The sequence below is a fragment of the Thalassophryne amazonica genome, chromosome 6 (genome assembly GCF_902500255.1).
Source record: "Thalassophryne amazonica chromosome 6, fThaAma1.1, whole genome shotgun sequence".
NCBI lineage: Eukaryota > Metazoa > Chordata > Actinopteri > Batrachoidiformes > Batrachoididae > Thalassophryne > Thalassophryne amazonica.
Window position 1 is genome coordinate 110,553,367 of NC_047108.1, and position 12,862 is coordinate 110,566,228.

Below are 12,862 nucleotides of genomic sequence, written 5' to 3' on the forward strand. Positions count from 1 at the left end.
GAGCTCCTCAGGGAAATCACCTGCTGGAGTCAGTGATTGCAAAGAAAAGTCTGCACCCTCTTGGCCCTTTCTGGAATGTCTTTGGTGTAGTGGATGCAGTAAAATGAGGAACCAGTGCACACTCCCAGACCTGACTATGAAGGGTTTGGGGAAAGTTATATTCAACCAGCCCTTGACATTAATGGTTGTCTGATTGTCCCGGATGAGGAAAAAAATGTGATAGGAAAACACAGATCTCCTCTAACACTGCCCAAATAGGACAAGTCCAATTTTGTCCGCGATAAAAACCATGGATTGATTACAAAGTTTATATAAGTGTGTTTTTTTTTTTTTTGTCATGGTGACTTGATTTTAAAGGGACGACTGCGTTAATTTTGATGCAACTGCAGTAAAAATCACAATCTGTTTTGAAGAAATGCCACAGATCGACGCTCACAACTTGTTACAAACAATCTCTGTTACTGTTACAAAGTGTTTTGTTGTCTGTTCTCTGTGCAGCTGTGAGTCCAGTGAAGCCACTGTCCACACTGAACGTGCATAAACATCCAAACTAGCATAACTCTGAAAAATATGAGGCATTCTGCATGTTTCTGAACATGTGCTTGTTATGACTGCGGATCTGAAAGAACTTTGATCATCGGGGAGGATGAATGTATTTATCCAGGAAGGGTTTGAAATAAAATTATTCTTGTCACCTTCTCACCAGCCAATGTGGACATCCTCATCTCCTGTTTAAAAAAGTTAAAGATATAAACTCAGATCAGTTTCGTTCCTTTTCTCTCTTTCACCTCTTTCAAGAAATCCCACATAACCAGCTTCAGTGACGACCGGCCTGTTGCATTCACACCAGTTTTTCAAAACACTTCATCGCTACTGGTGTGAAGTGTTTTGAAAAACTGGTTAGACGTCACATCATGTCATTCATTATGGCCACTGAGGCAGAATGGCGCACGAAGGAGTCGTCGAATGACACTCGTGGAAAATCGGAGCCGCACTCAAACGCTTCATACAGCAGTCGCCACATCCACATCCATGCATGTGCGTGTCGCACATGCACTCTATATTTGTGTGCCGCTGGCGCTGGAAATCCACTCAAATGGTGGGCAGGTTGAGGTCGCACTGCCATCTGATCACGTTCGCAGCATTCACATGGTATGTCGTGCACAGGTCGGACATATTGTGCCACAGCAGAGGAGCTGCAGACAATCATTGGCTATTTTGAACCGTGACCAAATGGCGCGATCGAGGCAGCCTCCACAACAGCAGCCGAAGGTCTGCGAATGCCCATTCGACCCACCTTCATGGGTGTCACCTGGTCGGAGTCCGGACACCACTCACATGTCACGAACACCACTCACATGGCACTTAGAAAAGGTTGCTGAACTTTAGTCTGCCTCATTCTACATGTCTTTGGATTAAGGACTTTCTTTCAGATCACTGAGACTCAGGATTGGCCCCCACATATCCACAGCTCACACACTCGGCACTGGTTCTCCTCCAGGCTGTGTACTGAGACCACTGCTCTTCACCCTGTATACCACTGACTGCACCCTATCCATACCAGCAACACCTTCATTAAGTATGTGGATGACACCACAGGTAGGGTGTATTACTGGAGGAGATGAGTCTGCTTACAGGCAGCACTGGCTTCCTGTCTCTGTCAGGATGGATTCTAAGGTTCTGCTATTAACCTATAAAATTATTCATGGACTAGAACCTCCCTACATACCGGCCCAGGCTCTGCGCTCTCAGGGCACAGGACTACTTTGTGTCCCTAGGGTGAATAAAATGGTAAATGGACTGCATTTATATAGGGCTTTTCCATCTGCATCAGACGCTCAAAGCACTTTACAATAATGCCTCACATTCACCCCAATGTCAGGGTGCTGCCATACAAGGCGATCAATACACACTGTAAGCAACTAGGGGATTAAGGGCCTTGCTCAAGGGCCCTTAGTGATTTTCTGGTCAGGCTGGGATTTGGACCAAGGATCCTCTGGTCCCAGGCCCAATGTTTAACCACCAGACCGTCACCTCCCCTGTGGGCCACAGAGCCCTATGTCATGCATCTGTTTGGTGGAATGATCTCCCTATGGCAGCAAAACAGTCAGATTCTGTAGAGATTTTCAATTCAAGACTTAAAACACATTTCTTCTTCCTCTCATATGACTAGCATACTGGCATAGTATGATACTCTGCTTCCTATACTTTTAAATTCATTTTATTAGCAATATTACAGGTCTCGGCTTCAGCTTTATGTAATGAGGGTTTTATTGTAAGAATATTGTAATTTTTGAAAAGTGGATTTAAGACAGGAAATGGCCAATTTAACTAATTATTGACAATAATAGCTGGAGTGACCAAACAAGGCAAAACCACACATTTAAGAATTTATTGCAATATTTAAAATACTAGAAAAAGATTAAAATACAAAATCTCCAAAACACTAATTAAGATGCCAAACCTCCAACACAAAATAATGCAGCCAATAGGCAGGAACAACCAGTCCGGGTCCAGCCAAGCGTCTGCCAATCCGCGAGCGTCCTCCAGATATCAGCTTGTTTGGGGTGTGTCCTCCTTTCCTCCAGCGCGGCACATAATCTTCCATGTGAGGCAGGGTTCCTCCCCTGCTGCTGCGTGTAATGAACTTCACGACACTCGTGTCACTTCCGGGCGTTCCTCTCCGACGCCCCTCTTCCCGTGCGCCTATCACACACACACACACCCAGGCCAGGGAGCGCACGGCAAACTGTCCCCCAAGGAAAACTCTAACTTTAGGAAACAACACTACACAAACACATAAAACTGTACTCACAGACACGGCAGGGTTCTCCCCTGCCGCTGTGTGTAATCCACGTTGTGGTGTTCCTCCGGCGCAACCATTCAGCTGGAGCCAATGGCATCAATATCGATACGACTCCTATTGTCCAGCCACTCTTCCCGCAAGCTGCTCTTCACGCCTCACACTGCAGAGTCCTTTTATCTGCCACCTCACACACCACGCTCCAGGTGCACTGATTGCAGATGTCAAATAGAAATCAGGTGCGTTTGGGGTTGCCATAACAACCACTGAGGAGCAAAAACTCCGAAAATCCAACCAGCAGAATAAATTCTCCCCAGGGCTGGATTACATTTATCTAAATTCCGGGTCTGTTAGTGAAGCTTAGAGCTAGTGGCTGGCGATCACCTTAGTATTTTCTCTGCTTTCCTATTGATTTAATGCTGATGGATGATACCTTAAGGGTAGTTTTTCCAGCCAACTAATTTGGCTCCTTTTCTCTTTGTCTGAGGTGCTGATAATGTTGCGCAGGATTGCATGATTGACTGCAACAGACCGCAGGGTGCCAGGCTGACAGTGAGATGCCATGACTGATGTTGATGCAGCACGCTGCAGTCTGCCTTTGGAATGAACTCTGCCACGGGAACAGGGCGACTGATGGCATTAGGAATGCTGGATGACCCCTGCCTGTGGAATAAAAGCCTGCGTGGACTTATCAAATGCATCTTCTTTTGTTATGTTATTCTGTTTTGTAAAACTGTACTAAATCATTGTAACTGTTACAATGACCTAAGCAGTAGGTCACCACTCTGAGTCTGGGCTGCTTGAGGTTTCTTCCTCAATATCATCAGAGGGACTTTTTCCTTAGCACTGTTGCCTGTGTGTTTCTGTGTAGGCTCTCAGTTGTCCAGGTGGTTTCCATAGTAGAGAACTATAGAGAAGTAGAGAACCATAGTAGAGAACATAGTACTATGTTGCCTGTGTGCTTGCTCTAAGGTTAGGCCTTATTTGTGTGAAGCGCCTTGATGCAGCTTTGTTGTGACTTGGCGCTATATAAAATGAAATAAATAGAACTGGAAAATGTCCTCTCTGGCAACCATGAGCTTATCGTGGTGGAGAGATTTATGTGCCGCTATGAACCTGAGAGCTGTGTTGTCTGGAGCCTTCGTGCTCCTGGTAGGTTCTCCCATGGCAAACTGGTCTCAAGCAAGGGCCAGACTAAGAATGGTTCACAAGACACCATGACAAGTTGAAGCCCTCTTGACTTATAATCCCAAGATAACATTTCTAAAGACCTCCTAGCCCCTTTACCATTCCATATGAACTGTCTCACAGCTTTGTTAAGAGATTAAAGAAAGCTTGTGGTAAGGGTATGGGGAGTGATTAAAAGAGATACTGCATCCTCAGTAGGATGTTCATTTTAATGCAGTTAATTCTTCCACTCAATGGGTAGGCTAGACCATCTGTGCAGGTCTTCTTTTTTTTTTAATAAGTGGGGTATAATTCAATTTTTAGAGATTTTTAAGGTTGTCATCCAGAAAAACCTGACACTAAAGCACAACAGATAATACAACCAAAATTATGGAATCATCCGGCCTCAGAGGATGTTCATTCAGTTGTTTAATTTTGTAGAAAAAAAGCAGATTACAGACATGACACAAAACTAAAGTCATTTCAAATGGCAACTTTCTGGCTTTACGAAACACTATAAGAAGTCAGGAAAAAAAAGATTGTGACAGTCAGTAATGGTTACTTCTTTAGACCAAGCAGAGGAAAAAAAATATGGAATCACTCAATTCTGAGGAAAAAATTATGGAATCACCCTGTAAATTTTCATCCCCCAAATTAACACCTGCATCAAATCAGATCTGCTCATTGACATTGACCCTATGCCATGAAATTGACCTTATGTGTCTTTTTGCAAGGAATGTTTTTGCAGTTTTTGCTCTATGGCAAGATGCATTATCATCTTGAAAAATGATTTCATCATCCCCAGACATCCTTTCAATTGTCCAAAATATCAACATAAACTTGTGCATTTATTGATGATGTAATGACAGCCATCTCCCCAGTGCCTTTACCTGACATGCAGCCCCATATCATCAATGACTGTGGAAATTTACATGTTCTCTTCAGGCAGTCATCTTTATAAATCTCATTGGAAAGGCACCAAACAAAAGTTCCAGCATCATCACCTTGCCCAATGCAGATTCGAGATTCATCACTGAATATGACTTTCATCCAGTCATCCACAGTCCACAATTGCTTTTCCTTAGCCCATTGTAACCTTGTTTTTTTTCTGTTTTCGATTTTTTAGACATATTGCTTTAAGTTTTCTGTCTTGACGCTTTGATGTCTTCCTTGGTCTACCAGTATGTTTGCCTTTAACAACCTTCCCATGTTGTTTGTATTTGGTCCAGAGTTTAGACACAGCTGACTGTGAACAACCAACATCTTTTGCAACATTGCGTGATGATTTACTCTCTTTTAAGAGTTTGATAATCCTCTCTTTTGTTTCAATTGACATCTCTCGTGTTGGAGCCATGATTCATGTCAGTCCACTTGGTGCAACAGCTCTCCAAGGTGTGTTCACTCCTTTTTAGATGCAGACTAACAAGCAGATCTGATATGATGCAGGTGTTAGTTTTGGGGATGAAAATTTACAGGGTGATTCCATAATTTTTTCCTCAGAATTGAGTGATTCCATATTTTTTTCCTCTGCTTGGTCTAAAAAAGTAACCGTTACTGACTGCCACAATCTTTTTTTCTTGATTTCTTATAGTGTTTCTTAAAGCCAGAAAGTTGCCATTTGAAATGACTTTAGTTTTGTGTCATGTCTGTGATCTGCTTTTTTTCTACAAAATTAAACAACTGAATGAACATCCTCCGAAGCCGGTGATTCCATAATTTTTGCCAGGGGTTGTATAACCAATGAGAAGAACAAAATAAACAAGTGGTAAACAATGAAAACACAAACTGGCTGAACAAACCAAGAACGGAACTGCACAATGGTTAAAATATAAAAGTAGCAAGGAAACAAAGTGACAAAGCAAAATAGAACATAGAAGAAACATATGATGAAAATAAACCACTAATAAATCAAAGCAGGAACAGAAGATGACGCAAAGAAAGAGGCAAAAAAGGGATCAAAGCCTGGAACAGGGCCGGTCATGACAGAACTCCCCCCCAAGGCAGCCAACCCCTGGAGACTGCCACAACAACCCCCACAACGCCGCACACCCCAGACAATGGGCGGGACGGCGGGGGACCCAGGACGGGGGGAACCCAGAGACAGGGGGCACTCCACCAGGCCCAAAAGGCTGGAGACCCCGAGGAAGACTGAGAACATGACCAAAAACAGGCCAGGGAACCACTGGGCGGAAAACAGGGCAGCTCAGAAGTGCACACATGGCAATCAGTAATTGCAAGTGAAGCTTGCATGAAGCAAGTTTCAAAGTGTGACATGTAAATTTCAGCAATTTTGTAAAAGGTTCACAAGAAAACCATCTCAAGCTCGGAAGTAGTGCTTTTAACTTATTTCAAAAAGATGCATAAGAAAACTGTTTCAGGTTCAGATGAGGCATCTTTAACAGACTTCTGACATTGTCACAGGCAAGTAAACACAAAATTATAAACCAGATAGAAAAAGAAAAGTCACTGACCGTCCCGCGGTCGCAGTTCACAAAGGCTGTGGTCAGGTCTGACATTGGAACAGGCTGGTGAAGATCAGGAATGGCAGCACTGTCTGTGTGTGGGTGGGCTCCCCCCTCTGGAGCCGCCGCTGGTGGAGACACCGAGTGCGGAGAGATTCTTTCATCAGCCAGCGAGGGTGAAGCACAGGCGGAGCACGGTGAAGCCACGATGACAGTAGGAGAGGGTGAGGCAGCAGATGGATGTGACATCACCAGCGAGGTGGTCACGGTATATGCGGAAGCAGAGTCTGAGCAGGCTGTAGGTGGCAGCGAAGCTGGACCGACTGTGGGAGCATCGATTGGTGAATGAAACAGCGCAGTGCGCGCCAAGATGAAACAAACTTCAGGTGGCGGGCCGCGCGCCAAGACGAAACAAACTTCAGGTGGCGGGCCACGCACCGCAGCTGAGGCTGAGCTCCAGGATGACAGGGCTTTTCCCGATGGCTCTATCTGTGATCCCGGAGGCATGAGATCAGCTGATGTTGGAAGAGTGATCACAATAGAGGAGTCGGGCAACACAGGACCAGAGGTGATCATCGGTGCAGGGGTCTCTGAAGCAGAAACTGGAGGCTCAGGCTGTGGTATACGCAATCTTCGTGGCACCGGAGTGATGAGTGCCGGACGCGCAGTGGAGGTAGCGACCAGGACGAGCGGCTCCGTGGGTTCTGGGTGCGAAATTCTGGACACCGCTGGGTTTCGCCGTGGAGCAGGATTTGGAGGTGATATCTCTGGAACAGGAGGAGTGAGGTAAGCGGTCGGCTTCGGTGTTATGTCGTACCAGGGTGGAGCGAGAGCGGCATCAGAAAGCGTAATGACGCGCGGCTCCTCACAACAGGTGGCAGTGAGTTTGGACTCGAACAAAAGGTCCATGGGGTCCTCAATGCAGGAAGGGGCCTCACCCTGCTCAAACATCATTTTTATGTCTCTCAGCTCTGGGAATGTGGTTAACAGCTCAGGCTCAGCGAGAAAGATTTGATCGAGAGCTGAAAAATTGTTCTGTTTGCTTCGCTGACTGCTGCAGTCCTGATAATCAAAAAATAAGTCTTGTATTTTGAATAAAGACGTAGCCATGTTCTGCAAAGCTAATTGCTCTGACTTAGAGTCTTCATCCAAATCTGTCCAGTCTGAATCATTATCATCATCATCAGACGGCATGTAGGCCTCAGGTTGCTTCATCCAATCTGGACGCTTCTGAAGACAAAAAACGTCATCCAGGCTCACAAGCTCTGGGAAATAATCAAACAGCCATGGATTCAGATTAACAAGATCCCAAGCTTGATCAAGGTAATCAAACTTCTCTCTGGGTACATAGCAGTCTCGAAAACAAATAAAGAAAAAGGAAAGGTCTGCAAAAATCTCCTTTTATCACCTTTATGTCCGGGAGCACAGCAGCAGGGTCTGTGGCAGTGGTGGAGCCTGCGGGGTCCATGTTTTGGCCAGATTGTACGGTCATGATGGACGGGAGCCCGTCACCAGGAGCGGCTGGACCCGCAAAACAGACTCCCAAACCAGGTTTTGGTGTGGAGGAAATCATGGTCTTTAACTCAAGCTTGGGTTTGGTACACAAGTTATCAGTCAGCGCAGCAGAGGTACAAACAGGGTCAGGCTGAGATGCAGTCATACTCGAACAGGGTTCAGAGGCACAAGCAAACACCGACATCTGGGATGAGGCGAGAGGCATGGTCGAAGAATACAAAGCAAGGTTCAGAACACGGCAAGACAAAAATCAGGACTGTGAATGGGCGCTGGAAAGTGTATGAAGACAACAATCTGGCGGTGTGCTGTGAGACTGTAAGGGCTTAAGTAACAAGTGCTGTGAACAATGTGCATGTGCAGACTAATTAGGTAACAAGGTGCAGGTGTGGAGGGAAGTTTCCATAAAGGGGGCGTGGCTAGTAGACAAAGATCAAACACTGTGCAAGAGAGTGATGTGAGGAGCAAAGATACTTGGGCTGGTGTAGGGAGTGTGAGTGAGGTGAAACAAAGCAGACAGAATCAAAGTGAGGGAAAACATAAAGGCAGGTGCAGGGCGTGGAGTGAACATAATTAACTGGATGTGAGTGCAATCTAAGAACAAAACTGAAAAGCAAAACAGAGGATTACAAACACAGAAGATAAATAAAACACTAAGAAACCAAAGTGGCTAAACAAATTAAAAATAAAACAGAGACTGAGATAACAAAACCTGACACTAAAGCACAACAGATAATATAACCAATGAGCAGAACAAAATAAACAAGTGGTAAACAATGAAAACACAAACTGGCTGAACAAACCAAGAACGGAACTGCACAATGGTTAAAACATAAAAGTAGCAAGGAAACAAAGTGACAAAGCAAAATAGAACATAGAAGAAACAAATGATGAAAATAAACCACTAATAAATCAAAGCAGGAACAGAAGATGACGCAAAGAAAGAGGCAAAAAAGGGATCAAAGCCTGGAACAGGGCTGGTCATGACAGATTGAAGAGGAACAATGCTGGTTCGGTCCTGGTTGTGGAACAACCAACCAGGTCTTCACTCACACAAGGATCCTGGAGGGTGCCTGGGAGTCTGCTCATCCAGGCTACATGTGTTTTGTGGAATTGGAAAAGGTGTATGATTGGGAACCCTGGGAGATACTGTACTGTGGTAGGTGCTGCAGGAGTATGGAGGAAGCCGATGCCTTCTCAGGGCCATCCAATCTCTGTACTCACAAAGCAAGAGCTGTGCTCAGGTGCACGGCAGTAAGTCGGACTCATTTCCAGTGGGGGTTGGCCTCCGCCAGGGCTGCGCCTTGTCAGCAATCCTGTTTGTGATATTCATGGACAAGATATCAATCTGTAGTTGGGGGGAGGAGGGTTTCCACTTGGGTGGGCTCAGGGTCTCATCACTGCTTTTTGCAGATGATGTGGTCCTGTTGGATTCATTAGCTTGTGACCTCCAACACTCACTGGATCATTTAACAGCTGAGTGTGAATCAGCTGGGATGAGGATCAGCACCTCTAAATCTGAGGCCATGGTTCTCAGCAGGAACCCAGTGGATTGCCTACTCTGGGTAGGGAATGCAGTATTGCCCCAAGAGGAGTTCAAGTACCTTGGGGCCTTGCTCATGAGTGAGGGGACAGTGGACCATGAGAATGGCCAAAGAATCGGTGCAGCAGGGCTGGAATTGCATTTGCTCTACCGTACTGTTACAAAAAGGGAGCTGAGCCAAAAGGAAAAGCTCTCGATCTACTGGTCAGTCTTCATTCCTACACTCACCAATGGTCATGGGGGTTGGGTCATGACCGAAAGAACTAGATTGCGGGAACAAGTGGCCGAAATGGGCTTCCTTATGAGGGTGGCTGGTGTCTCCCTTAGAGATAGGGTGAGAAGGTTAGGGTTAGTTGCACTGTTGATAATAGGTGCAGAGCTTGGAGTAGAGCCACTGCTCTTTTGCATTGAAAGGAGCCAGCGGATGCTGTAAAGATGCCCTGGTAAGGATGCCCCCTGGGCGCCTCCCTAGGGAGGTGTGCCAGGCATGTCCATCTGGGAGAAGACCTAGGACTAGGTGGAGAGATTCTATCTATCATCTATCTATCCCCCAGTCAGAGGTGGTTATTGTGGCCCGGCAAAGGGAAGTTTGGGGTCCCCTGCTGGAGCTGTTGCCCTTGTGACCCGATCCTAGATAAGCAGTTGAGAGTGAGTGAGTGAAATTGAAAATGAGGTGGAACAGCTGACGGTGTGGTGGAGAGAAAATAACCTGCAGTACACATTATCATGACAAATGTCTTTCAGTTCATCCGGAGACTATACTGATCAAAAGGTATCAAAAGCTTTTTTCGATGTTGAAGGGTGTGGCCGTCATGTAGGTCAAAATGCGTGGCTGCTATGGTTCGTCAAACTTTTGTGAGCATTTTGGAGCATGCTGTTTCACTTCGAACGGCAGTCAGGCCCACATACTTAATCATAGATCCTTCAAACTTGCTGGAAATGATGAGGGCTCCGGCCTGAACAACCCCATATATTAACTTCCCCACCTAGGTCATCGCGCCCCCCAGTGGAAGCAGGAAATGTCCTATTTATACTTTAACAGGTAGTGATGTCACATAGTTAACCCTATCAACTTTATTCCACTTCTAAAACATGCAGAACAAGTTGGTGAACATAGACAATGATCGCCATTAAGCTATGAGTAATGGCATCTGTGTGGCAGCGTGACGAATATTGACCCTTTGCCATGAAATTACGTTCTTCCTTTTGATGGCTTTAATTTTTTCATATCATCATGAAAATTGATACACAGGTCAAGCATGACACCCTCTTACAGGGCGCAGGGGTGTCACCCATGGGCGGGGCATAATGCCTCTGTAGCGCTCCCTTGCAACTTTCAAAAACCCCTCCCCATCGGGGGTTTTTGCAGTAGGGAGATGAAAATTGGTACACGTGTGACTTGCATAGATGTACAAAAAAGTCTCTTGCACCATTGGTCTACTCCAAACAGGAAGTTGGCTATTTTGAATTTTCTTGTCATTTTGGCGTGATTTCCACACCAAAATGTATTGGATTTTCACTCCAAGTGTATTGGATTTTGTATAATACACTTCAAATTTCTTTTGGATCATCCAGACACTATACTGATCAAAAGTTATCAAAAGCTTTTTTTCTATGTCGAAGGGTGTGGCCGCTATGGTGCCGCCATTTTGACCATTCGCCATGGAACATTATACTGAAACAGGTACTGATGACACATAGTTAACCCCATCAACTTCAATTTCACTCCTAAAACATGCAGAACAAGTTGATGAACGGACATGATTATGGCCACGAAGCTACATGTAATGGCGTCCATGTGGAGGCGTGCCGAATATCGAGCGTAATATCATGAAATTACGTTCTTCCTTTTGATGGCTTGCATTTTCTCATATCATGAAAATTGAAACACAGGTCAAGCATGACAACCTCTTACAGGTCATAAGGGCGTTGCCCATAGGTGTAGCAAAATGCCTCCACAGCGCCTCCTTGCAACTTTCAAAAGATCCTCCCTATAGGGATTTTTATGGAGTAGGGAGATGAAAATGGGTACACGTATGACGTACAAAAAAAGTTTTTTGCAACATTGGTCTACTCCAAAAATTTTTTGCAACACTGGTCTACTCCAAACAGGAAGTCGGCCATTTTTAATTTTCGTGTCATTTTGGTGTGATTTCCACACGTTGTATTTGAACAAACTCCTGCTAGAGATTTTGTCCAATGCACTTCAATTTTCTTTCAGATCATCCAGAAACTATACTGATCAAAAGTTACCAAAAGCTTTTTCCTATGTCGAAAGGTTGTGGGCGCTATGGCGCCGCCATTTTGAACCTTCGCCATGGAATATCAAGTCATGATAACTCCTTCATGCTTTGTCTGATTGACTTGAAACTTCACATGTGTGATGAGGGTTGGCCCCTGAACACAACCGCCCCTCTGTTTGTGCTCTGAGCACCCCCCTAATAGATGAACCATCAACTTGTTGCAACTCCTTCATGCATTGTCTGATTTGCTTGAAACTTGAACCGTGTGATGAGTGTCTGCCCCTGTACGCACCTGCCCACATCGGGTCAGAAGGGGATGTAGTGGCCTGCGGAGGTGGTGGCGCGGACACGAGGTCACGTATATGACTGCTTGCAGTCTTAGTTATTATTATTATTATTATTATAAACACTTTTCAAGCCCCATTTTCAGCCCTGTCCCATGCTTCAAAACTCACCAAACTTTGCAGTCGTTCGGCCGTATACGAAATCTGATATATTGGGGTCACGCCCATTCTTGCAGCAAAAGGGCAAAATAACGCCGCCTGCAAATCTTTAAAAACCCTCCCCATTGTTTTTTTGTCGTACCCTCGCAAAATTCGGTACACATTTGCCATGCTGGGATGCACAAAAAAGTCTCTTAACGTTATGGCGAAATGTCGACAGGAAGTCAGACATTTTGATTTGAAGTTTCGATTTTGAGGTAATGTTTGCCATTTTTGGCCATTTCCACTACTTACATTTGAACGAACACGTCCTAGGGATTTCATCCAATCATCAATCAAATTTGCTACACTTCATCATAACCCCATGCTGATCAAATGTTAGCAAAAGAATTTCTGTAGGTCAAAAGGCGTGACTGCTGAGGTTCGTCAAAATTTGGCGAGCATTTCGGAGCACGTCACTTCACTTTGAACAGCTGTCACGCCCACATACTTCATCATTGATCCTTCAAACTTGCTGGACATGATGAGGGCTATGCCCTGAAAATCGCCATATACTAACTTCCCATCTAAGTTATAGTGCCCCCCAGAGGTAACAGGAAATGTCCTATTTATACTTTAACAGGTACTGATGTTGCATAGTTAACCCCATCAACTCCATTTCACTTCTAAAACATGCAGAACAAGTTAGT

The 12,862-nt window shown here is 45.0% G+C and overlaps 2 long non-coding RNA genes across 2 annotated transcripts; one reads left to right on the top strand and one right to left on the bottom strand.

Moving 5' to 3' along the window:
- Nucleotides 1-643: 643 nt before the first annotated feature.
- Nucleotides 644-8,080, bottom strand: LOC117511712. Its single transcript, XR_004561052.1, has 3 exons — nucleotides 8,069-8,080; nucleotides 7,421-7,422; nucleotides 644-728 (listed from the first exon to the last, which is right to left on the bottom strand). It is a non-coding gene; the product is annotated as an uncharacterized LOC117511712 (long non-coding RNA).
- Nucleotides 663-12,862, top strand: LOC117511710. The gene is made up of 3 exons (XR_004561051.1): nucleotides 663-740; nucleotides 6,423-6,432; nucleotides 12,852-12,862. It is a non-coding gene; the product is annotated as an uncharacterized LOC117511710 (long non-coding RNA).